This window comes from Pelodiscus sinensis, chromosome 1 (assembly GCF_049634645.1).
Source record: "Pelodiscus sinensis isolate JC-2024 chromosome 1, ASM4963464v1, whole genome shotgun sequence".
Lineage (NCBI taxonomy): Eukaryota > Metazoa > Chordata > Testudines > Trionychidae > Pelodiscus > Pelodiscus sinensis.
Genome location: NC_134711.1, coordinates 308376694 through 308402144, shown reverse-complemented (window position 1 = coordinate 308402144; position 25451 = coordinate 308376694). Strand labels below are relative to the sequence as shown.

General features: G+C 43.8%; 1 long non-coding RNA gene across 1 annotated transcript in view; it reads left to right on the top strand.

Moving 5' to 3' along the window:
- LOC106731652 (uncharacterized) overlaps window positions 1-25162 on the top strand; it is an 86361-nt gene extending 61199 nt beyond the window's left edge. Inside the window, exons 6-7 of the long non-coding RNA XR_012900764.1 lie at window positions 24213-24477; window positions 24750-25162. This is a non-coding gene — a long non-coding RNA (uncharacterized LOC106731652). The remainder of the gene's footprint in view (window positions 1-24212; window positions 24478-24749) is intronic.
- Window positions 25163-25451: the final 289 nt, after the last annotated feature.

The window sequence follows — 25451 nt, the reverse complement described above, 5'->3', positions numbered from 1 at the left end:
TTTGATTCCATTTTCTACACCAGTGTCACTCTATAGGTCTCACTGGAATAACACAGTGACAAACAATGGCCTCTGTGCTCATCTAATATTACACAGATGACACCATAATGACAAAACAAGGCGAATAGGATTGCTGGCTATAATGCTCTAATGGCATGCACCTCTCATGAACCCATCTAACTGAAGTCTCTAGTGCTTCTACTACCTAAGGTTCAGACACAGCTGATGCCATTTCTAACCAGAATGTCTCAGGACAAGATGGGGGGAAATCTATTTCTTTACTATGTTCCCTGGTTGATTACTACTACAGCTGAAGGTGTATGGAAAGAACAATAACTATAAACAGAGAATTAGGCTGTGAAAGATTCTGGATTTACAGACAGTGGCATATGGCATGAACAAAACTAAATGGCTAAGTGCTCTATTCATTCAAGAGATTCATTAGCAGCTATTTCACAGGAGGAGGAAAGAATCAAGTCATGACAACTAATTAAGTCTCTAAAGAAAATCTTTTCATTGGCAAATTTCCCATTTTTAATTCACACTGTAACACTGACAACTTTTTGAATGGCAGTTTGAACTCCCCAAATGCCTTTTCCTCTTCTCCCATTTCTTGTCCAGTTTTTACTGACTGTTCTGGCACAAACAAGCATTACCAGGAGTCACTATAATGTAGATTACTAAAACAAGCCATTCAAACAAGGAATTATGAGATCTAGTAGCATGTTTTAAAACAATACTATAATCAATTTGCTTCAGCAAATAGGTCATTGTTGATAAAGGAATGATTCTTTCTCAACTGATATCTGATCCCCAAATGTATACACTGAACTCACTATAGTTTCTGCCAGTTTACAGAAGGAAGATATCAATGTTTTCATACCAACTCATAAAGCATTCTAAAATTAATACAAATATCTAAAGATGTACACTCTGCTAAGGCTTACCATTGCTGAGGGACACCGCTCCAATTAAATATATCTGCAAACTCTTTGGAAGGAACACTGGATGCGGAATGGTCACTAATGAAAGATCTGCAACAAACTACAGTCATATTTAAGAACAAACCTGCTGCCTCAGTTGTGGGGAAGAAAACAATTTTCATCATCTGCAAGCTCTTTCTATGTGATTTAAACCAAGAAGCGATAACAACAGCGTAACAGTGAGACTCAAAGATGTCAGATTACAAATGAAGAAAGCCCAATTTCAAGTCTAAACACAGTTCATAAGAGGCTACTCCATTAACCCCCTTCTTCTCTCCAGTTTGTTGTTCTGTAAGCATGCAACATCTCTAAACTTTCCTCTACACATTTTTCCAATAGACCAAGAAACACTCCTCAAAGGACATGACCCTTCCTTAGGAATCATAAACACACCCTGGTGATCAGAGCCTGCAGCTGAAATCAGATACTTGATCAGATCTAAGAAAAACTTTTTATTTACCAAAGATTAGACTTGTGCAATTTATAGAGGATAGAACAGGGGACACCATGCCAACACCTATTAATCAAAAGCTTTGTTGCTTCTTACACCAGCAGGGAATGTAGCTGTTGGAATGCAGAGACTCCTGCCTCTCACCACAGATTTGCTACATGACCTTGTCCAAGACGTTTAGTTTCCCTGTGCCTAAGTCATCTGACAAGAATCTTGGTAGATTTAATTAATGGCTATGAAATGCTTTTTGAGATGCCCACATGAAAAATACAGCAGATGTTATCACAGCTGTTTCACTTGGTATTTGTGATGTACAGTTCTTTTCTTTTGCTGATCTTCACTAAACATTTAAGACTTTTTTTTTTTTGAAGGCATGACTAGTGATTTTGGCTGAGTTAGTAGTCTCCTTAAGATGTTTCTTCCTGGAGATTCTGACTTTCAGAAAGTGTTGAGTACCTGCCCTCTGGAATCACAACTTTTACAGTGGTCCAGTTGGGCACCCAAGAAACTGAGAACCCTCCCCAAAAAATCATTAGTCCCTTTTGAAAATACAGGCCTAATGCCTGGAAACCTTTTGGATGTCAGATGCTATTTCTCATTCTTTCATTTTCATGCATTTCCTTTTTAAAACAATTTAAAAGTTCCTTTTTAGAGGGTAGTTAGGAAAGGAAAAAGACATGAAAGGGATCTGGAGACATTGGACCAAACTAGAACAAATCTTAAGCATATTTTAAATGTGCCCTGATAGGATGAAAAAGAACAGAAGGGATGAAAACTGAACAGAGCTGAGTTGTCATCCCCCCTCATCCATCGCAGTAACAAGTGTTTATTTTGTTCAAAATTTTCAACTTTCCCCTCTATCTTTCAATGACAATTGAAATAAATTGAAGTTTGAAATAAAATATAATTTTGTATTTCACCTTAGACTAGTTTAGCCTTAGCAGGAACCACCACCTCACACTGGTAAAACCAAGGGCATCTGAATGTATGGGCACATATTTTTCCTCCCTGGATAATATGCCATGCATTGCTCTGTGCCCCTATGTGTGTGCAGTAAAATGCAGAAGCCACACCACTGTCCCACCCAATCCTCTAGAGACCTCCTGCAGCATTTCCCCTTCAATCAGCACCTGGTACACCTGGCCCTAACATGGTCCTCCAGCAAGATAGGTTTCTCAAACATCAATGGAACTGATTTCTGAAGAACCACAATTATAGGCAATGTGGCTTACCTTGCATGCCACATTATGGAATCACTTTGGAAAGGAAAAACAAAATCAGTATGATCCTGCGCCTGTCCATTTCTCAGCCACCCGTGAGGCAGCAACTGTCACAGATGAGTGTGTGTGTGTGGCGGGGGGGGGGGGGGGGGGGAAGATTACAGTTAGCTGAAGGAGAGATTTCCACAGCAATTTTGGGTCACAGGAAAGTTAGTAAAGTGACAGTGACCTACTCTTCCCTTTCCTTCCTATCAGTGTGGCAGGCATCTGGGGCCACATGGAGGAAGAGAGTTATGGTCCAATCTCACAGGGGAACAGGAAACAGGGTAGAGTACCTTTAAAGTTGTCACGGTACTATCTTAATTGTCCTGGGACCCAGAAAAGGTACAGCATCTCTCTTCTTGCCTCTCCATTTTTACAATAGTCAGTCAGGTGCCTAGACAGGGCTTTTGAGGATGGGTGGAGATAGGGTGTGGGCAAAGTCAGCCCTTGGATGAGAGCTCTCTACCCTAATTCAGAATTATGTTGATTTCCATTCTATTTTTCTCCCAGTCCTGGAAGTGTTATCAAGCAAATTTTCATTCAGCATGTACTCTGCGTGGTCCTTGTGGTTCAATGGGAGGACAAAACAGTTTGGGCACCTTTATAACCCAGACCTCTCCATTCTTTCATGTGCAGTGAAGTGACCACTGTCACAAACATGTCCCTGGCACAGATTGGGGCATCCCCTCAACAGGATTGAACAGCCACTTCTGTTTCCCATTCAGGTACTAGAAGTAACACAATGTCCTCCAACGGCCTTATAGGGACAAAAAATGTAACTGGCAACAAAGCTGCAGGAAGGAATTACTGCCCCCACGCTTCAGCTCAGCACCACCACCACTCCCTGGTGTATAGTTAATGTTTTAATTTGTTAAAAATGCAGTGAGTTTGTGTCTCATGAGCAGTAACAGCTTTCTAAGGCCCAGGGCACAGATTGTGGAGGCGGGTTACATTCCTTAAATGTTTAAAAGCATCAAAACCGTGGCTTTCTAAAGCAAAGTTATATGATGTTGGAGAAAGTCTTTAGATGTTCCCAAAGCCCAAAATATAATGCTCTCCTCATTATTAAACTGGCAGGATCCTCAACTCCAAAGAGTGAAACCATCCCAACAAGAGGGTAGCTGCAGAACCCCAGAGGTGGGAGAAGATGGCATAGAAGGGTCACATTTGCTGTGATAGAACAAAGAAATCAGGAGTGGTTTGAATTCTTGAAGGCAAGAAAAGCAAGTTCTGTAGAAGCAGCTTTTGGTTCTGGAAGAGGAGGGGCCCCATTAAGAATGGGAACGTACATGTCATGGTTAATTGTACTGGTATCTAAGGGTACGTCTACACTACAAAGTTAATTCGAACTAACTTAGTTCGAATTAACTAATTCGAACTAAGCTAATTCAAACTAACGCATCTAGACCTAAAAACTAGTTCGAATTAGCGTTTTGCTAATTCGAACTAGCGCGTCCACATTAAGTGGACCCTGAACCAGGTTAAGGATGGCCGGAAGCAGTGCCGGCAGGGCATCAGAGGAGGACTTAGAGCGTGGAGATGCTGTCTCAGGCTAGCCGAGGGCTGTGCTTAAAGGGTCCCGACCCCCACCCGGGACAGACAGTTCTCAGGGGTGCTTTGCTTGCAAAGCAGTCCTGGCTTGGAGTGCCCTGAGTGCCCACACTGGGCACATCACAGCACTTGGCCATCAGCCCGGCTGCACTTGCCGCAGGCTGCCATCTGGGGAGAGGGGGGAATTGGAGGGCTGCAGGAGAACTTCCACCCCCAGAAGCCCGCAGAGCCAGCCCAGTCCTCCCCATCGGGGGCTCGTGCCCCATTCCTCCCTCACCTCCTTCCACTTACCCTTCCCTAGCCCCTCTTCTTGATGTACAAAATAAAGATAACGTGTCTTCCAAAATGGAATCTGTCTTTATTGAACAAAACTGGGGGAGACTGGGAAAAGGAGGTGGGAGAGGGGAAGAGAGAGGCTGGGAGAGAGGAGAGCAACTAAAATGATCAAGGGTTGGGAACAGGTCCCATATGAAGAGAGGCTAAAGAGACTGGGACTTTTCAGTTTAGAAAAGAGGAGATGGAGGGGGGACAGGATAGAGGTCTCTAAAAGCACGAGTTGGGTGGAGAGGGTGCATACAGAAAAGTTCTTCATTAGTTCCCATAAAGAAGGACTAGAGGACACCAAATGAAAGGAATGGGTAGCAGGCTTCAAACTAATAACAGAAAGTTCTTCTTCACAAAGCAAAGAGTCAACTTGTGGAACTCCTTGCTGCAGGAGGCTGTGAAGGCTAGAACTGGAACAGAGTTTAAAGGGAAGTGAGATCACGTCATGGAGGTTGGGTCTATGGAGTGGTATTAGCCTGGGGGTAGGAGTGGTGTCCCTGCCCAAGATTTGTGGAAGGCTGGAGAGGGATGGCACGAGACAAATTGCTTGGTCACTGTCTTCGGTCTATCCCCTCCAGGGTCCCTAGGGTTGGCCGCTGTCGGCAGACAGGCTACTGAGCTAGATGGACCTTTAGTCTGACCCAGTACGGCCATTGTAAGCTCAGGGCTCAGGGTCGGGGGTCTCAGTCGACCCCCTTGATTCTCTTGCACACTTGCTCCTGGGTGGCCAGGCTGGCAGCTATCCTGCCCAAGCCGGCCACTTTCCTGTGCCTAGTGCGGAGATCGTGGACAAAGTCCACGATCTCCGCACTAGCCCAGGCGGGTGCCCGCCTCTTGCTGTCCCAGGCAAGCTCCCGGGAGCCGCCAGCTTGGTCCCGGGAAGAGGGGGAGGGCTGGGGGGCATCGGGTGGGTGGCTCGATCCGTGCCAGGTGCAGGGTCTGCTGGCTCGGTGCTGGCAGGCTTGCACCTGGCACGGGCACCGTAGCCAGCCTGTGCCCCTTTAAGGGTCCGGGGCCGGAAGGGGGGCATAGAGTTTCCCTGGTGTTGGCCAGAGTGGCCACCAGGGAAACCTGGGGAGGGCTAGCCTCCCACTAGTTCGAATTAAGGGGCTACACACCCCTTAATTCGAACTAGCTAGTTCGAACTAGGCTTAATCCTCGTAAAATGAGGTTTTCCTAGTTCGAACTAAGCGCTCCGTTAGTTCGAATTAAGTTCGAACTAACGGAGCGCTAGTGTAGCGCCTATGAAAGTTAGTTCGAACTAATGGACGTTAGTTCGAACTAACTTTGTAGTGTAGACATACCCTAATAGAATACAGCATTTGCCTTCTGAGGCCCCAGGATCAGCTTGCGAGCCACTTCGTCATCCTCCTTCAGTTGCAACCCATAGTACAGTTACACTGGCAGTTCTGTAACCCAATAGCCCCCTGACCAGGCAGGGGAACAATGCTGGGCCTGCAGATGTGATGGGAAATTTGCAGTTACCAGCCACTGCAGTCCCTTTTCAGAGAAATGTGGCTGTGACTCCTAGAGCTATCCTGCCTCACTGCTCTGCCAACTGAGTAGGAGGTTAACTGTTCAAAGAGATTAAAATTTCAGTGCAAGTCTCAGTTGATATTTTTCCTCTTGGAAACGAAGCAACATAACAGATCTCAAACTCTTGACTTCTTGTGCTGGGGGAGCTGTTTTGTTGTTGTTGTTTTTAATATGGTGCCTTGATAAATATTTTGCTGCCACTGGGATATCCATGTGTTTGTGAGATATCCTCTATCTGTTAAGATTGAATTGCACAGAGGTTCTTGTACTTGTTTGCATAAACACATTTGACCAACTACATCAGGAGTTCCCAAACTTTTTGACACAGGGACCAGAAAATCCATTCACGAGCTTTTGGAGAACCAGTAACATTCATTTGCATATTTGCATATTCATTAAGCAACTGGCGAATATTCAAATAAGTTGTTTCTGATCCTCCCAAAGCCCCCAGTGCCAGCGTTAGTAAAGTTTTTGATACAGTTACCCACAATATTCTTGCCAGCAAGTTAAGGGAATATGGATTGGATAAATGGACTGTAACATGGATAGAAAGCTGGCTAGATCAGAGTTTCCCTAACTTTTTACTTTAGTTGGAGCCTGGGTTTTTTAGTACTGTTTTTTGCAGCCCCAAAATATAAAACACACATACCAAAAAAAAATGAAAAATGAATAATTTTTCAGTTTTCACCTGGCTGCATTCTCCACCCAGCCTGGGCCAGGGCTTGGGGGACCCCGCACTGCATGGGCACTCCAGGAGGTGGGAGCAGGAGCAGTTTTGGGGTAGGGTAGCTGTCTAGGAGGGAGGGTGCAAGGAGGTGTAGGGTTGCCAGGTGTCCAGTTTTGTACCAGACAACCTGGTATTTGAGGGTTTTGTCTGAGAAACAAATTGAGAAATTACCAGACATATAAAATGTCTGGTATTTCCTAATTAGGTAAGTTTTATTATAATTAGGTGTATCGGTCCTTAGCTGTGAAGTGCCTGAATAGTAGATGTGCTCAGGCTGCCTGAGTGTCTACCTGCCAGGCAGTTCGCAACTACTCGAGGGAGGGTATGTGGTGGGGTAGGGGGCAAAATGGAATCCCCAGGCAGACTCACTCCTCTGCCAGGGTCTGCATGTGCCCAGGTCAGTCCCGCTCCCCCCCCTTCTCCTCCTGATCTCCCAGTCAAGCCCTGCTGCCCCCGTCTAGCCCTGCTTCCAGCGGCCAGTTCCCCCCACCTCCCACCAATCTCCCCCGTCAGCCCTGCTCCCCCAACAACCCCCCCAACCAGCCCAGCTGCCCCCGTCCAGCCCTGCTTCCCGCAGCTGGTTCTCCCATCCTCTTCCTCCTGTTCTCCCCTGGACAGCCCCTCCGCCCCCCGTCCAGCCCTGGTTCCGCTGCCTGCCCTCCCCGATTTCTGCTGGACAACCCCGCTGCCCCCAACCCTGCTTCCATCACCTGCCCGCCTGCCCCCCCCATCTCCGCGGGACAGCCCCCTTGCCTCCAACATTGCCTCTGCCGCCCGCTCACCCCCTTCCCCCTCATCTCCACGGGACAGCCCCATTGCTGCCAACCCTGCTTCTGCCACTCGCCGCCCACCCACCTGGATCTCCACGGGACAGCCCTGCTACCCTTAACCCTGCTTCCACTGACCGCCCACCCACCTGCCCTGATCTTCGCGGGACAGCCCTGCTGCCCCCAACCCTTCTTCCCGGCAGCTGGTTCTCTCTTCCCCCCACCACCACCTCCTCCCAGTCCGCCCCACTCTGCTCCCCTATAGGCAGCCACGCTAAGGCCCCATATTTTTTTCCATGGCCCGCTACCAGGCTGCGGCCCATAGTTTGGGAAACGTTGAACTACATCATCATTTCAGTACAATTGATTTCAATGCCAGTGTCTCTCATATCCTCATAGAATCATAGAATAATAGGACTGGAAGGGACCTTGAGAGGTCATCGAGTCCAGCCCCCCGCCCTCAAGGCAGGACCAAGCTCTGTCTAAACCATCCCTGACAGATGTCTATCTAACCTGTTCTTAAATATCTCCAGAGAGGGAGATTCTACCATCTCCCTTGGCAATTTATTCCAATATTTGACCACCCTGACAGTTAGGAATTTTTTCCTAATGTCCAACCTAAACCTCCCCTGCTGCACTTTAAGCCCATTACTCCTTGTCCTGTCCTCAGAAACCAAGAGGAACAAATTTTCTCCTTCCTCCTTGTGACACCCTTTTAGATATTTGAAAACCGCTATCATGTCCCCCCTTAATCTTCTTTTTTCCAAACTAAACAAGCCCAGTTCATGAAGCCTGGCTTCATAGGTCATGTTCTCTAGACCTTTAATCATTCTTGTCGCTCTTCTCTGTACCCTTTCCAATTCCTCCACATCTTTCTTGAAATGTGGCACCCAGAACTGGACACAGTACTCCAGCTGAGGCCTAACTAGTGCAGAGTAGAGCGGCAGAATGACTTCACGAGTTTTGCTTACAACACACCTGTTGATACAACCTAGAATCATATTTGCTTTTTTTGCAGCAGCATCACACTGTTGACTCATATTCAACCTGTGGTCCACTATGACCCCTAGATCCCTTTCCGCCATGCCCCTTCCTAGACAGTCGCTTCCCATCTTGTATGTATGGAACTGATTGTTCTTTCCTAAGTGGAGCACTTTGCATTTCTCTTCATTAAACTTCATCCTTTGTATGGTGAACTGATATCTTTCATTGTAGAAGGAGACTCACATTTTCTAACCTACATCTTTGAATGCTGTGGTAAATCTTGCTGGAATGAACTCTCCCACAGCTCAGAAATATCTTGGGGCTTGTATACTAGCACAGGGGTTGGTAACATTCAACACATGGCCCATAAGGGTAATCCACTGGAGGACCATGAGACATTTTGTTTACATTCAACACCCACAAGCACAGCCCTCCACAGTTCCCAGTGTCTAAGATTTGCTATTCTTAGCCTATGGGAAGCAGCACAGACTGGCTGGGAATGGCGAGCTGTAGCCACTGGGAGCTGTGAGATGCTTCTCCTGCAGATGGTCAACATTAGTAAAATCTCTTGCTGTTTGCCAGTGGATTACCTTTCTGGGCTGAAAGCCAAAGGTTGCCAATTGCTGGTCTAGGGTTTACTGTAAGCAGGTTCTAGAGCAGAGACAGGCAGGTAGTCTTCATTGTTGCTCACACAGCTTCCCATCATGACTTATACTGGTACCAAGCAGTCAATGGGCTCCAAGGAGCTACCACTCAAGTCCTGCTGGGTCGTACTTCCTGTGAAGCCCAGCATAACAAGGTCCTGCTGTGGGAATCTATCCTAAGCCTTCACTGATGATGTGGCAGTATTAACAGCGGAAAACATTATAGCCTCAGATTCCAGCCCTGCAGGCTCTTACACTCAGCCCTTAAAGCAGACAAACTGTGAACACCTGAGCGCCATGTATGACTGCTGCCCAGTTTGTGAACACCAACCTCTGAAAACCAGTTATTTGTTCAGATGTGTTTCTTATGCCCTGAATCGACTGTTCTGATACTGGAGGGCTGGCGCAGGTGCCTCACAGAGCTCCAAGAAGGTCTATTTCCTGATGCACAAGTTTTGCACCACTACTCCTGTGCTAGTTCTTCTACATCAGAAATTACAGAAAACCAAAGAAGATTCCATTACAATAGCAGCATTCAACCTATCTGTCCCACTGTGTGATACATGAATTTTCACCCTCCTTCAAAGTTTGAAGTCAAAGTTTTGACTTCAAAGTGTCCTAAAGTAAACTATTTGTCCGAAACATTTCACCCGACTAATTCAAACTCCTCACTCCAACTTCCTATTAGCTTAGGCAAATCACTTCTCTGACATGCCTCCATTTTCCAGTATGGAGAAGGACTATCCTAGTGCTTGACTTCCCCATGGGAGCAATTTGAGGATTCATTATTTAAAACAAAGAATATTAAAATTAAGGTGCTAACATGACCGTTGACAGTCATCTCATCATTCCCTTGGTGTTTCCATAGAACCAGAAATATCTAGAAAAGTCTTGAAGTCACTAAATCCATCCCCTGCACTGACACAGGACCAAGTAAACCTACACTATCCTGATGGATATTTGTCTCACCTGTTTTTAAAAGCCTTTAATGATCACAGAATCATAGAACTGGAAGGGACCTCAAGAGGTCATCAAGTCCAGTCCCCTACACTCATAGGAGGACCAAGCACCATGATGAGGATTCTCTTGGAAGCCTATTCCAGAGATTAATTATGTTATTCCAAATGTCTAACATAAACTGCACTTACTGCAAATTAAACCCCGTTACTTCTTGTCCTACCTTCAGTGAAGAAGGAGAACAATTGATCATTTTCCTCTTTATAACATCACTCATCATAGCCAAAGATTATCATGTCCCTCCTCAGTCTCCTTCTCTCAGGACTAAATATCCTCAGTTTATTTAACCTTTCATCATAGGTCAGGTTCACTAAGCCGTTTATCATTTTTATAGCTCTCTTTTGTACTTTCTCTTCTATCTTAAAGTATAGTGGGCCAGAATTGGAAATACTAACACAGCTGAGGCTTCACCACTGCCAGGAAGAGTGGGATAATTACCTCCTGTGTTTTACATATGACACTGCTGTTAATGCATCCCTTTTCTCTACCCTTTGCCCATCTGGTGTACTTAGACAGTAAGCTCTGTGGGGCAGGGACCATTGTTCACTACACATTTGCATAATGCCTAGCACAATGGGATCCTGATTTCAGTGGGGCCTCTAGGCATTACTGTAATAATCAATAAAGTAATGTTTCCAAAGCATGTCTAATTCTACATGCAAGAAAACCATTACGTGGTATGATTAGAGGGCATTCTTTCATTGCTTGGTCATTATATGGCACACGCTACTGCTTTCCTCAAAATGCCCAGAATAAGTTTTTAATCTCTGAAAATATGAATGTAAAATGAAAATGAACTCAAGACAACCATACGTTGCATTCAATACTTATCATATAATTACAAACCCTACATATCATCCTCTGACTGCTTTTGTCTAAAAGCTATCTTAGACATGGATCAAACCATGAAGGTCTGGCTTGATCTAGTTTGTCAGGTTCATGACTTCCTGGATAGGGAGGCTGGTTGGGACCACTTTCTGTTTAAAATAATTTGATGATTATTCGGTTCCATGACCAAATTACTTAACATTTGTCAATTGGCATTGAACAAAATGTTCTCATTAGCATTCAGTAGCACTGTGAAGCATGAGAAGTGGTGAAGAAAGTGGAAAATCAAGCTTGATAATGATGCTACATCCTCTCAATGCAGCCTCTGAGCTACTCATGGTGTAGAAAGCAGCCAACAAAATGTGTGTTCTTGCCGATGACTCAACAGTGGAGTACAGCTGTCCAAATCTGACTGAGGGGTTTCAGATGGTATTTCTCAGCCAGTTCTGAGAGGTCTTGCTGAGAAAAAAAAATATTGTGTGTTATATTAATCTACTCAGTGGGAAAGGCTCTTGATGGTACCACTGACTTCTGTGCTCCACTCTGCCCATAAACACACATCTTAAATCATTATCCAATTAGCTCTCCTTAACGGGCAATCTGTAGTCCTGAGTGGGCAGTATATCATTAGCCTACATGACATTCAGAGTCCATTTGACTGACTGATCACACAGGCTCTGCAGATCTTCTCAGTTCTTCATCTGCTGCTAGTCTCCAGATGGGCTATTCAGACAGGGAGATAATGATTCAAGCAAAGCATGAGAAGTAATTGGCTCTCTTCCTGGCTTTGTGTCCTTGAGTGACTCACCTAACCACCAAGCCTCAGTTTACCTATCTGTAAAGAATGTAAAACACCATTTTTAATAAGGAAGCAAGATTGGATTATTTCATAGCTGTAACGTGCCTCAAGATATTTAGATCAAAGTAGTGATGTAAGTGTGGCATAGTGTGTTCAGATTTTTTAAAATATTGGAATATCAACCTAAGAAAAACAACGACAACATGTGCCTCCCTGAGTGAGATACATGAGTGCAGACATAAATGTTTCTGAATTTTGCAGAGTACTAGCAAAAACAGACCATCCAACTAGCTGGACCCTACTTTCTCACTGTTATGTCATTTCCCTTTTTCTCATTCATGTAAATTCATCCTTGTTGCCACAAATACAATGGAGTTCCAACAAGGATATGTTTGGCCTATAGAAGAACCTCAAATTAACGAACACCAAAGTTATGAACCAACCAGTCAGCTACACACCTCATTTGGAACCAGAAGCACACAACCAGGCAACAGCCTAAAAAAATTAAGTGAAAATAATACAATGTTGTGTTAAACATAAACTACTAAAAATAAAGGGAAAGCAGAATTTTAATTCTGCACAGTAAAGTTTCAAAGTTCTATTAAGTCAATGTTCCATTGTGAAGTTTTGAAAGAACAACCATAACATTTGTTCACAGTTATGAACAGCTCAGAGTGACAAACAACCTCTCTACCTGAGGTGTTTGTAATTCTGAGGTTCTACTGTATTACTCAAAATGAAAACAGAATACTATGTCTACATTGGAAAGGTTTGAGAATGGAAGTGCTGTTAACATGAAAAAGTTGCCAAAAAGAACGTTGCCAAATCATGTTTACACTGCTACCCTCTATCAACACATCATGGCCACATTGGTAGACCAGCCCATTGTGGAGGCAGGAAAAGGGAATTTGTGTGCAAAAAGAGCAAAGTAATATTGGTATGCATCCCACAGTGCCTGACACCACCTTCAGTCACTAAGCACTGTGGGAATGCACAACGTAGCATAACATAGGGTTGTGTCATACAAAATAAACTCATTGAAATCTGAATCAGATTTATCTTTATTGATCCCTTTCAATCATGGTCACATATACAGGGTGAATGCTTGTTGGTAAGGGAAGGTTAGGGTTATTGGAAACTGTGACCGTGCCCCTGGGGGTTGGTCCCGGCGTCTGCCGGTCCTCCACTCCCTCCACCCAGTTTCCGGGCATCCGGCCCTCTTAAGCCTGGCCGTGGACTTTCGTTGCTTGTCCAGCTAGTCCGCAGAGTCTGGTCTCCACCCGAGAAGGAGGGGAAAGGGGGGCCTGGGCCCGCCCTCACTCGCGGGCCCCAGCCCAGGGCCCTAAGGACTTAGACTACCGCGCAGTCTCAGTCCAGCTGACTGGGTTGCGACCCTAAATGCGCCAGCCCCTGGGCTTGGTTTACCGCCCTGCCCTGGGCTACTTCCTTTCCCCTCCCTGTCCCTCTGTGAGGAGCCTTACCGGCTCTTCCAATCCCTCCTATGAGGCGTCTCCCAGGTGCCTACCCACCCTCGTCGCGGGTCAACTCCCCCTCGCCGACTTCCTCCCTCTCTGCCGCCCGGGCGGGTTTTAAATCCCCCGCCGCCCGAATGCCGGCTGGGCGTCCCCCTGACATCACCGGCATAAGCCCCGCCCTCTATGCCGGCGTTCCGGGTAGTCCATTCCTCCCCCTTCCAGTGGCCGCCCTGGCATTCCCCAGTCGCGCTGCGTCCCGGGAGCACCCGACGCATGGCCGGTAGGCGGTCCCCGGCAGCGTCACTAAGGCACTTGCCCTCTAGGGCTCAGTGCAGGGTCTCGGCGCCCCATCACAGAAACCCTCAAAATTGTGTTAACGTCCAGCTGTCAAATGTGCTGACAGGAAGACCTTTGGTTCTGTTCACTCTGCATCTTAATTAGTCACTTCAGCATCTCAGTTCATCTTCCATGAGCTTTAGCATGTGGTCAGTAGCTTCAGTTCTTGCTTTCATATCCTTAGCCAACCTTGCCTCTCTTTTTTTCAAATTGGAACACTGAATGTTGCAAATCATCTTGCACTAGGTCCTCCATATTTTTTTTGAGTCTCGAAGGAGCCTGTCAGCAGGGAAGCAACATTTGAATTTCTCTTGAGCAGGATCCAAGCACTCAGCTTACAGGGAACACTGTCAGGGAGTGCTCATGCCTTGGTACCAGCAGCACAGATTGAGGAATGGTTTGGGAGAGTGTTGTACCACGGGGACGGGGAAATTAATATGTAGACAAGGAAAAGATTCTACACCATCTTCATGAAAGATTCTATTGATATCTTTGTGTTCTTCAATGCCCTGTTTGGATGTAATGCTGAACCAGGCAGGGCATATCCAGCTCATTGAAACAAAGCCTCCAGTCACCATACGCCAAAGTCCCCCTTCCACTTCCTGGTGCAGTAGAGTTACTTACCCTGCATCTCTTCCCTTGTTTCATGCTTCACTTCCAGCTGCTGAGACTCAACTTGAGCCTTGGGACTTGAGAGCAGTTCTTGGCTGCCTACCGCCCCAGGTGATCCCATATTGAACCCCGTCTCCTTACCCGCTCCTACCTCTGCATCAAGAACTTCTTCCACTGGGTGAAATCCTGTTTCTGGTGACTCTTGTGCTATGGGAAGTATCCACAGATTCCTTGCCTGTGGACATGGAGTCCCCACCCAAGATGGTGTCTAGTTCTTCATAAAAGTGGTATGTCTTGGGTGAAGCACCAGACCACCGATTTGCCTCAACCTTCTTGTATGACTGACAGAGTTCCTTTATCTTAACTCTGCATTGTAGGGTGTCTCGCTCATACCCCTTCTCACATAGGACTCGAGAAATGTGACCTCACATTTCCCAGTTTCTATGGGTCATTCGCAGCTGTGATTGCACTGATTCTTCAGCCCACACACTGATAAGATCCAATAGCTCTGCAGTGCTCCAAGCAGGAAAGCATCTTAAGCAATAGCCACCCTGTTTCCCTGAGAAGACACCATGAGGAGCATTCTACAGTGAGCCATCCAGCATGAAATGGATTTTAAAGTTCTCAGGGCTTGCCCGGGGAAGGATCGCATTTCTATTTACCTGTTTGAACTCTGCTGCTCTGCAGCCATGTAGACTCTGCCCTTGTAACTAGGCACTTACTCCTAAACTCACAATAATCAACCAATACCAGTTAATTAGAATAAAAAGAAAACTCTTTTATTAACAATACAAAACTACTGTCACAAGCATAGTAAATCGGCTAGATGGTAAATAGTCACAATTTGTCATATATACTCAGGGAAAGTCCCTGGGCTGTAATCCTTAGTTACAAAAGAGAAAAACAATTAGCCAGCTTAGACATGATTTCCAAACCCCCAAACAAGGAAAACAATAAACCCTGATGGATTATCTAAACTTTTCCCTACCTACACATTTCAAGAAGTCCATTCTTGGAAAGGGAACGCGTCTCCCATTGCCCTCAATACCTGGGAGAAACTGCTCTGATCTCAAACAGAAGAGAGAAAAAACCCTCTTTTCCAGTTTGAAATTCCTACCTGCATTGTTATTGGCTGACTGCCCACATTTTCCCTCCCCTCTTCCCCCGCTGACACCTTTGCTAGGTACATGAGTTAACCCCTTAGTCACTGGGTACTGATCAGCACTTCTTCTGATCATGACAGTAGACAAGGCTTCAGCTTTGTTATTTCCTTTCTTTAAAATGTGAGCATAATCTAAGGAGGAAATATTTTCCTTAGCTGTAGAATCATGAGTCAGAGGTTGAAGTGAAAAGATTTTTATTGATACCTTGTGATTCAACCAACCTTTGTCCAAGACAAACTTTTGGCACCTAATGGAATAGGAACCAATCATCCTTGTTGAGCCCACAGAAATATACAGCCTGGTGCCCAGCAAGAATATCTCTCTGCCCACTTCCCCTAGTGAGAAATAAGAATCCTCTTTATCTACATCTTTAAAGACAGAAGGAATAAATATAATACATCTTGTCCAAATTCCTGCACAGAATTTTATCTTGTAATTCCTGTATGTAGGGACATATGAGAGAGAGAGAATACATATATTCACAAGATATACCACAAACACGACCCAAATCTCTGTTCTGTAATTATATTGCATTCTCTGTGCTATATTAGTGCTACTGACAATATGGTGCATTCTGTTTAGAGACAGTTGACACCTTGAAGGCAGATAAAGCAAAGTAGACTCCAGCATTCAATTTCTTACCAAAACAAGCTTTCGCTTGCTGACATACTAAGCCCTAATTTTCACTCTGGCCTCTATTTAAGCATGTAAAAATTTGCAAACACAAATTGCTTCCACAGGTAAAGGTTGTGTGCTTTTCTTGCACCCACAGATGGAAAAGGGATAGCAACCTTAGGTACTAACATGTGACGTGTATATTTGCTTTGCCAGGCTGTCACTTTGGCAGCATTTGTGGAAACAACACGGCAAGGTAATGATGTGCATACCCCATTCTAAACCCCCTTCATATAACTAATAAAATCTGGAGAAAAGCCATGGCAAAGCTCCCATTGACTTCAGTGGGGTCAGAATTTCATCCAGGTTCACTAGAGAAGGCATCTTTGGGTGTACCATTTTCACCATTATCAGTGCTTAGTGCATGCATTTACTGTGCACATTCATTGGTCCCACTAGTTTAATTTCCTTAGCAGCACGTTCACCAGGGTTAGTGAGACACAGTAAGGAATGGGATATTACCCTCTTCTCACACTACCAGTATCATTACCCTCACCATTACAAACCATATGTCATTGTGCTGGTACAGGCAGTCCCCGGGTTACGTACAAGATAGGGACTGTAGGTTTGTTCTTAAGTTGAATCTGTATGTAAGTCGGAACTGGCGTCCAGATTCAGCCGCTGCTGAAACTGACCTGCGGCTGACTACAGGAAGCCTGAGGCAGAGTTGGTCTGCCCTGGGCTTCCTGGAATCAGCCGCTGATCAGTTTCAACAGTGGCTGAATTTGGATGCCTGGGACAGAGCAGCTGGGATGCTGCCGGGTAGGTCCCCGCAGCGCCGCACCTATGTGCTGCGGGGACCAACCCGGCAGCACCCCAGCTGCTCTACCCCAGGTGTCCCCAAGTCAGCTGCTGCTGAAACTGATCAGCGGCTGATTCCAGGAAGCCTGGGGCAGAGCAGCTGGGGTGCTGCTGGGTTGGTCCAGTAGCGCCAAGGAGCGGCACTGCGGGACCAACCCGGCAGCACCCCAGCTGCTCTACCCCAGGTGTCGTCGGTGAGAAAAGCCTGGTCTGCTGGGGGGGGCGCACTAGTTGCACCCCCCCCCAGCAGACCAGGGAGATGCGGGTGGTGGGACTGCCAAGACGCTCCGCAGTCCCGCCTGCATCCTCCGCGGCTTTGCTCCGCGTCTCCCTCATCTGATGGGGGGGGGCTCCCCCCAGCAGACCAGGGAAATGCGGAGCAGTTTCTCTCACCCCGGAGGATGTGGGCGGTGGGACCGCGGCGCATCTGGGCGTCCCACCGCCCGCGTCCTCCGGGGCGAGAAAAGCCCTGTTCGTAACTGCAGATCCGACATAAGTCGGATCCGCGTAACTCGGGGACTGCCTGTATATGAGTGGCGCACAGGGCAGAAGAGTAGATAATAGGTGCATGAAAGAGCATACAGAGCAATTTACTCGAGGATAAATCAATCTTTGTCTAGAAAAAGGAAGTGAGTCTGCTCAACATTTTGCAGACATACAGTGAAGTACTGTTATCCTCTTTTAAACTCCTTACAAATTTGTAATGAAGTAGTCTTCATTCTCTATAGCTTAAGTAAGAGACAATGCTTAATAGAGATTTCCACTGAAACAAAGTGGCTTATTTTTAAGCCTCTATAAATCCTATGTTTTACAGTTAGTAAAAGTAAAACAAGAACGTGTACTGTAACGTGTACTGTCATTGGAGTTTGTAGTACTATTTTACCTGTGTTCGTCCCAGGAAACTATAAAGACAAGGTGGGTGAAGCAGTAGCGTTTCTTGGACCAACTTCTGTTTATGAAAGAGACAAGTTTTTGAGCTAACAGAAGTTTTCTTGTAGGACAGAAAGCAAATGTAGCACAGGACCTACATGTGGGATTAGAGAACATCACCTACGTTTCTTAAGATTGTTCAAAATAAGAGGTTCACAAAAAAAAGCCTAACATAGTACTGGAGTACTTATACAGTTATCCCTATTGTGACTTCAAGTTAATAGCTTACATTAATTATAGCAACAACAACAAAGTACCCTTGGGACTATTTATGTGTACAGCTTGATTTAATTGGCACCAAGCCAGCAGCAACAATAGTGCTCCATTCAAAGTGTAATTTAATGTTGTGGCTCTGATTTCAAGACTCCCCATGAGTGAAGGAACGAGACAGTGTGAGTAAATGTCTGTTAACAGGGGGCCAGTCTGAATAATAGCCACGAATTTCAGCACATAACTATCTAATTAATTTCCATTGTCTTCAAATGCAATCATGCAGAAGCACTAGAGAAAACACCTGTTTCATGTAAGTAGGAAAATATTTATATGGGCAAATTCTGGTCTCAGTTATCATGGTGTAACAATACAGTTACTCTGTCTAGATTTTCATCAATGTAAATGAGACCATTGTGACAGTTCAGTGCCATCATTAATAATGAAGGCAGTCACATACAGACTTTATGCTTCTCTGTAGCAGGTGAATGTCACCATGGGAGCTTGCTATGGAATTATTACTACAGGTGAGGTCTTTTGCCCATCTCAGTTTGGACAAAGAATAATGTACACAGTTTGCATTCAGCTACCGTAGATTAAAAAATCAGACAGTGTCCATTGTATTTTATGTTGATTCAAAAAGATGTTTTCAAGACCTTCATTCTCAACTGGTTTTGTGAGTATGGCCACAAATCAGGTAGAATAATAAACTGATTTGGATCCACATTTTTTTGTAAGTTCATGTAACAAAATACCCCTGGGGGAATTATCAACAGCTGCCATTGAAACTCAGGATCTAAAAAGCATAAACATCGATTGCCTGAGCTACACTAGATGAAAGGCTGTATTGAATCCAATTTTTACATGGGCCATTCTGGCTCTAATTGGGATTTTTTTCCCACAAATTTTCATATGAAAATGCCTCTGTTAAAAACAAACCTTTTGGCTGAAGTGCGTTATTCTGACAAACTTTCTGTTGAGAATTTTGTAGGTACGGGATGGAATTTCTGATGTGAGAGAGGGGGACTCTCAGGAGGTCATCGAGTACACTCCCCTGCTAAAAGTAGTACCAATCCCAACTAAACCATCCCAGTCTGGGCTTTGTCAAGCCAGGTCTTAGAAACCTCTAGGGATGGCGATTCCACACCTCTCTAGGTAACCCATTCCAGTGCTTCTTCACCCTCCTAGTGAAATAGCTTTTCCTAACATCCAATCTAGACCTCCCACACAATCCTGAATGATCAATAGTCCTGGAAATTAGATCATTCACCTGGGAAGTGAGAAACCCAGGTTCAAGTTCCAGCTCAAATTGCCCACAATTTGGAGCTCAAGTACTCCAATAATGGTTTGTTTACAATAATGGAATTTACTCCATCCAAAGCAGTAAGGTGGTGGTCCCTCCCTAAGAGAATTGCCAGTGTATTACCAGGGCCTTGTCTCCATCCTAGAGAGGATCCCCCAGAGCAGGCTAATCCCGCTAACCCTTGGAAAGACATGCATACAGCTCTCCTCTTGAAGGAGTGATATGCAAACAGTAATTCTTCAAAAACAAAGTATTGTTTATGTGAAGGAAATAAGCAATTACAATATATTTAATAAATAAAGAAAGATACATCATGTTCTAAATGCCATAGCATTTAAAATGGCATAATACAATTTTAAAAAGACACAGGCAATCGAGGAAACATAGCATGCATAGATTATACATGATGCGTAAGACATACAGGTTCATAGAGCCCATTACACAAACTACTCAAATTTGGAAGCTCCAGGGGCCACAATGATACAGCAGATGTCGAGGGCCGCAACTTAAGTGTGGTTGCAAATAGTTTCTTTCACACTGATGGGCATGAATACAAAGATTAATGCAAGATTACACAACACACAGGCCCCATTTAAGTAAATACTGCTGATATTAATAAAATGCAATATTTTCCCGATTTCCATGCATATGACAACACTTTTAATGAGCAGTGACAGTCCAAGAATTAAACTACTAAAATGCATATCAACAGAAGACTATTATATTGACTTTTTCGGTTTGGCTCCCACCCACGGGCCACGTGTTGAGTAGCCCTGTCTTATATAAAGCCTTAATCCTAAAACAAATGGTTGTTCTGTCAAAGTCAAAGCATTTTGATACGGTCACCACTGTTGGGGTGTGTCTAGACTACAGGGTTTTGTCGACAAAAGTGGACTTTTGTCGACAAAACTATACCTGCGTCTACACTACCGCTGAGTTCTGTTGACATAACGTCGACAGAACTCAGCAGTTTCGTCGACGCTGGTAAACCTCATTTTACGAGGCATAACGCCTTCTGTCAACAGAGTTTCTGTTGACAGAAGGTGTTATTGCATGTAAACTGTCCTTTGCGTCTACACTACCATGTCGACAAAGCAGCTTGCTTTGTCGACAGAACTGAATGTAGTGTAGACGCTCTTTGTCAACAGAAGCCTGTAGTCTAGACGTACCCTTGTTGTGCCAATCTGGAGAGGTGAAATGTTACAGTGTTTAAACTCCTTTTTCAGTTTCCCTCCAAGGTGTGGCAAGGCTTTTCCAGAGCAGCTAAAAGCAAAATCTTTTGTTTACACCACCTCAGGTAGAATGCTGACTTCAACAATAGAATCATAAAATAACATATATGAGTGGCCATTCTAGGTCAGACCAAAGGTCCATCTATTCTAGTATCTGTCTTCCAATAGTGGTGAATGTCAGGTGCCCCAGAGGAAATGAATAGAACAGGGAATCAAGCGATCCCTCCCCAGTCATCCATTCCCAGCTTTTGGCAATACAACTTAGGGACATCATCCAAAATTTCCCATTCTGGCTAATAGCCATTGATGGACCTATTGTTCACTCTCTTATGCTGAATTGCTCCCCTTATTTATGAAGTTAATATTCATTAGGCCATAGAGACTGTCTCAATAGGCTGAGCATGAGGGCACAGTAGAAAACCTGGGTTCTAGCCCATGCCCTGTCACTGCATAGGTGATAGTCTCACTAGCTTTTCTGGGGGTGAAGGTCATTGTTGGTCTCTTTTTCATTTCACCTTCCCCTCCCCTCCCCTATCAAATAATCATTTTCATTCTGATGCAGAATAAAAACTGAATTCAAAATTCTAAGGTGTTTTTTTTAACAAAATTATTGTTTCCTGTTTACCCTTGGTCCAGGAATCAGTAGGAGAAAGAGCACTGCTTAATCTTTGTCCTAAGCATGTGACTGGCTGGGACCTGTTAATCCTTCACAGGCTGAAGCTTCTCTACCTTGTCAAGATACTAATTACCCTTCTTACCAGTTTTCCATGGATATTTCCCCATTAGGCTCAGTTGAATGACTCCCACACTTACACCAATGTATGAGAAGAATCAGACCCCAGATGTTCCATGTGACTCAAATGAATTCCAGATAGATTCACTCTTGACTCAGAGGAGAGAACATCCCAATTTGAGCTTCAGAGATCAAACTGCCACTTGTTCCATTGTATGTGGAAATTTAGCAGCTTCTCAGTTTTTCTTGTTAATTCAACCAAATTAATAAGTAATTATTGCAGATCAAAAGAGTTCTTCTCCCCTGAGTGGGATGCATCTGATCAGACTGCAGAATTTCTAAGATAAATCAGTAACAAAACCAAATTCCCTTGCCTTTTAACACATATTGAAGTAAAATATCACTTTGCCTAGGGGCTAATTCCACAGTAGACAGTTTATGAACACATTGCAAAGTGGATCCAAATTCTTCCAGGACACCTGAGAAATATGGCTCTAAATCTGTCTACTTCTATAGCATGTAGCAGAGTGTAATTTTAACATTCCATTGCTACATAGTGCACTATTTTCACTTTTTAGCAAAATCATTTGTTTCTTTATTTCACTTCTGAAAATTTCTATGCCACTTTTAAACAAAATTTGCAAACTTTTTTTAGGTTCTTTACAATAAGCAGTAGTGAAATCCCCAAACATTAAAAAAATCCTAAATCAGATCCCAAAATCTCATGGGATTGGCTTCAAATCAATGAGATTTTTGATTAAATAATGAACCTAGAACCCTTTTGGTTGGTCTTCTGGGTTTTTTTGAGCTTCTAAGGCACATAGTACTCATGTATTAAAGTTTTTCGCTGCAACCATAAAGACTAGAAACACGTTTATAGATTGGAAACAAAGAATTCACATAATAATTTGACACCAGGAGTTGAGACTTTATGAAAAACACCAAATATTATGCAATTCAAGATAAAATGAGAGCGTGTGTAATGCCAATAGGCAGAACTGAATCTGGAACCTCTGCAGCTTAGTGCATGAGCCTCTATTGCTTGAGCTAAAACCCAGCTAGCTCTCAGCTAAGGCCACAGAGTCTTTTTCCACTATGACCGGTCCTAGTGCCACTACATGGGACAGATAATCACACCCACTAAGTACATGGGTTACACTTGCAACCCTGTACTAGTAAACACAATCTAGGCATAGGTATGGCCCAGTCTTACCATAGAACAGTATTTCTCAAATGGGATTCCGCGAAGTGAAAATAAGGGTTCAGCAAGAAAATTCCATTACAAAAACATTTCTTTGGTTTAAAAAAAATAATAATTCATATTATGTTATTTTTGTTTTTAAATATGTGCAATTAAACTAAATGTTGATCTCATGACCTTGTTTAGCATTTGCTTATTATTATCCTTACGTATTTGTGGTCTACTTTTTCAGCTCCATATATTACACTGTTATTCGTAGTTCTGCGAAATTCTTTCGAGTTTAAAAGGGTGCTGTGGCCAAATAAAATTGGGAAGCACTGCCATAGAAACATAGTATTCCTCAGTGTCTGATATATGTATCCTCACAACACTCCAGTGAGGTAGGGAAATAATTATCATCCTCATCTGACAGTGGCACAGACTAAAGGAGTTGATCCAGATCACACAGGAAATCTGGTAGAGCAGGAATTGAATCTTAGCTGCCCAGAACACAGGCTAGCCACTGAGCCATTCTTACATTCTCGGACTTATAGAATTAAGCCAGCTCCCATAAAAGCTTGATCCTGCAAGTTGCTGAAACAGAGGCACAAAAGATAAAATGAGCTGGAGAAAAGCCAACCCCAGAGCCCTGGTATTCTGCCTCTCGCTCCTTTGCTTTTAAACCACAGCCAAATCATTCACCTTGCAGGTGCAGCAGAGCAGGAGTGATGTGAAGCAAACCATGTAAAATATGAATGGCTTCTGACTCACTGGATGAAGTTATGGGTCTGCAACTGAAGTTCCTGTAAAGCATATGATATTAGCCTTCATCGCAGTAGTTTTCAAACTTTTTGAGCTGATCCCTGCTTTTGGTACAGGTTTTGGTTGCCCCTGCAACACTGACACAAATAAACACATGCAATGCTGCATAGACTGCTGAGGGGAGTTGGGGGTGACAGTGGCACTCCCTCTCCAAGTCTCACTTGGTGTTGCCACTCACTCGAGTCCTGCCATGCAGAGTTGGCTACACTCTTGGCCTGCCCACTGCCAAGTGTTCCTCTGTGCCACCCTAAGAGGGCACAGCCCTCAATTAGAAAGCATCTGCTGTAGCGAAAGGCTTGTGTGAAAGCAGTGTGTGATTTAGGCAAGTGGGAATGTGCATGCCCATGATCTCATATAGAGGCAGGGTGGAGCCAGGAGATCTTATTTCTTTTTGTAACTCTTATACTAACTTCCTGCATGAGCTTGCACAAGTCACTCATCCCCTGTAGGCATCCATTTTATCATCTATAAAATGACACTTACATTGTTTTACAAAGTGCTCCAAGATCTATAGTGAGCATTTTTCATCTGAAAGAAACTAGCATTTTTAATGATAAAAAAACTGATCAAAGTAGTTCAGTCATCAATGAAGGTGTATATCCCATGGTCAGAAAAAACATAAAATATCAGTTAGTCATTTTGCATAGTTTGCATGCTAAATTTTAAGATTATTATAGGATGATTGCACAATATAAGAATGTGTAACCCAATGTTTTGTGGATATTTATTTTAATTATAAATTTGAAAGTTTTTGTATGTATGTAATTCATTCTCTTGCTTTTTTGCTGTCAGCTTGTTGCAAGCATCCTTGATTTATGTTTTATATTTTATTTTTTTATATTTTATATTTTATTTCTCTGCCTGCAGAAACATAAAGGACGCCTTTGGAGTCAGTGTGTTCACATCACAAGGTCTTTTATACTGAAACTCACCACCTACAACAAGCTGGCCAATGGTCCTGTTAGCAGAAATTGCCAAGAACTTCACTGCCGCTGGGGTGAAAATAACCCAGGGAACTTTGTGAAAGGACCATCCCTGTGCATTGATGGCAAATATTAAACTGTTGTTTAGGATATTGAAACATTACCTGAAACAGCTAAAGCTGCCCTTTCTTGTCAAAATGAGGAAAATGGTACTTCATCACCAGTTCCATTAGCCGTGGTTTGGTTTTTGTGGCTTTTTTATATGGATTTATTATTAGAATGGAAGACTAATGAATTCTGAAGCATGTGAATCAACGAATGCCACTACATGGCTAGCAATCATGATAGGGTTTCCATATGGTTTCAACAAAAATACCAGACACACTTGATATTATGTCACAATCTATATTACATCTTATTTAGAAAATACCTGACATTTATATTTTCTCATTTATATTTTCTCAATTTGTTTCCCGAACAGAAAGCTCAAATACTGGAATGTCCAATTCAAAACTGGCCACCCGGACACCGTAAGCATGAGGTTGCTAATAGCTTCAGGGGTGGAACAAGACTGTCAGTGATGGACAGAAACTGAATATCCAGCCAGACCACATTAATGACGTACTCAAGGGGACTGGTCTAGGTGGCACTGGCTCTACAAGGAGTCCTTATCTCTCTGGAATTCAGTGATAAAAATAAAGGAAGAAAAAATTCAGTGCCTGCACATGTGCAGGGTGCAAACTCAGAAAGGTTTTGGTTTAATGACAGTATGATGAAACAGTCTCAATGCAATTTGCAAATAGAGATATTACAAAGGTAATTAGGTAAAAACTGTCTAGAACTTTTGCTTCATTAATTGCCTAATTATCCAGAAATAATTTAGAATCAAGCAAACATAAGAGAATGTTTCCCTAGAACTAAACTGCAGAAACCCTCTGATAAAGCATATCTATATATACTACTATTCTGTGTCTTCATGCATCAAGTACCTTGCAAAAAATATTATCACTGAATAAAAAACAAAATAAAACCCATGTTTTAAAGCAAGTCTTTACTCTACGAGGGCCTGCTCCTATTGAAAATAATGAAGAATCTTCTATTGTGTTCAATGGGAGCAAGCATGGGCCATTATGCCATGATCCATCGGCCACTTAGGCATGTGTTTAACATGAGCAGTAACACT